Below are 1,608 nucleotides of genomic sequence, written 5' to 3' on the forward strand. Positions count from 1 at the left end.
GTGCAACTCTTGCCTCTTCCCCCTCAGTGGACTGTGCAAAGAATGTCAACCATAAAAGTGAATTTGCACAAGGATCATTAAACATTTGAGGGAAATCAATATCACCAAAGAGAGATGAGCCAGAACCTTCCCCAGGCTCCCCTGAGGTTAGATGAGACCATTGACTGAGCTTCAGCCAGTGGAAAGTGACCGCAAGTGTGTACCCCACTTCTGGCCAGGTGTGGCCTTTAAGTACCTCCACTCTCTCTCTTTCTCGTTCTGCCAGCCAGGTTTCAGTGCCCAGGGTGATGTTGGAAGTTACAAGATGAAGGAGACAAGATCCTATGTCAACTTTGTCAAATTAGGGCCCGAACTGTGCAGGGCACTGCTGCCTCCCACTGCACTTCATAGGAATGAGAAGTGGACTTCCATGTGCTAAATCACTGAGTTTGCATTGAAATTTTTTTCCTGTTACAGCAGCTAACATTATCTTCACTGATAAGAGATTACCGTTTAAAACAGGTTCTTTGGCCCTGGCAGGGTTGCTCAGTTGATTGGAGTATCATCAGGACACCAAAAGGTTGCGGGTTCGATGTCCAGTCATACCTAGGTTGCGGGTTTGAATACCAGTTGGGGCCCATATGGGAGGCAACTGATCCTTGTTTTTCCCTCTCTCTTTCTCCTTCCCTCCCTCCCTTCCACTTGCTAAAAAAATAATAATAATAAATAATAATTTAAAAATCAATGGAAAAATATCCACGGGGGAGGATTAACCAATAAAAGAAAGAAAGAACACTCAGTAGATGAGCTGAACTATAGAGTACATCAACTCAATTTAAAACAGTGAACTGGGCGATTAGGTTGAAGAATATTTCTAGAATGCAGTCAAATGGTGCCCAACACCCAAGTTAGAAGGCTACCAATTGAACAGACCTGGTCATTTATTTACTCGGCACAAACCAGAGGGCAGTCTGACAGGAGCTATACAGCAGGTTATATAGCCTGTGTTTAAGATTCACCTGGATAATCAGACCCCAAACATTCACTTGTAGCATCAACGATTCACATTATTTGACTAGGTAGATTAAAATGGGGGGGCAACGATCCTTCTCTCCTTTGTACTATGTAACAGAACATCTGTTGGTCTGAAATCATTTGTTTTCCCTTTTAATGTGAATTCATTCATGCCTTTGTCCACCCACCATCCCATCCATCCTTTTAACAAACGTCCAACCTAACAATTATCCCCCTTGCTGTCTCACTGCCACTCATTACTTGTAGATGAGAAAGGTAAATATGGTTTCAGTTACTTTGGTGCCAATCAGTATTCTAGAAAGAAATGCTCAGCTAAAAAGTTCTAAACAAATAACTAAAAAGAGAAAGGGGAAAGGGGAGTGAGGGGGGCGTGGCGAGGAAACAGGAGGGTCCCTCCCAGCGGAGGTGGGTGGGAATCTTGTTTCCTTGTCTGCGTTTTGATTTGCGCGGGACAGTCTCCGCGTCTGGGGGTGCTGAGAAACCCAGCCAACCCAGACAGAAGGGAGGGGACTAGATGGGCTTGTGGGAGGGTGCGAGTTGGAGGAGTTTCGAATTTTTGAAACCTAGTCTGGATTCTGGTGTCAGCCTGAGTTT

Source organism: Myotis davidii, unplaced genomic scaffold (assembly GCF_000327345.1).
Source record: "Myotis davidii unplaced genomic scaffold, ASM32734v1 scaffold6, whole genome shotgun sequence".
Taxonomy (NCBI): Eukaryota; Metazoa; Chordata; class Mammalia; order Chiroptera; family Vespertilionidae; genus Myotis; species Myotis davidii.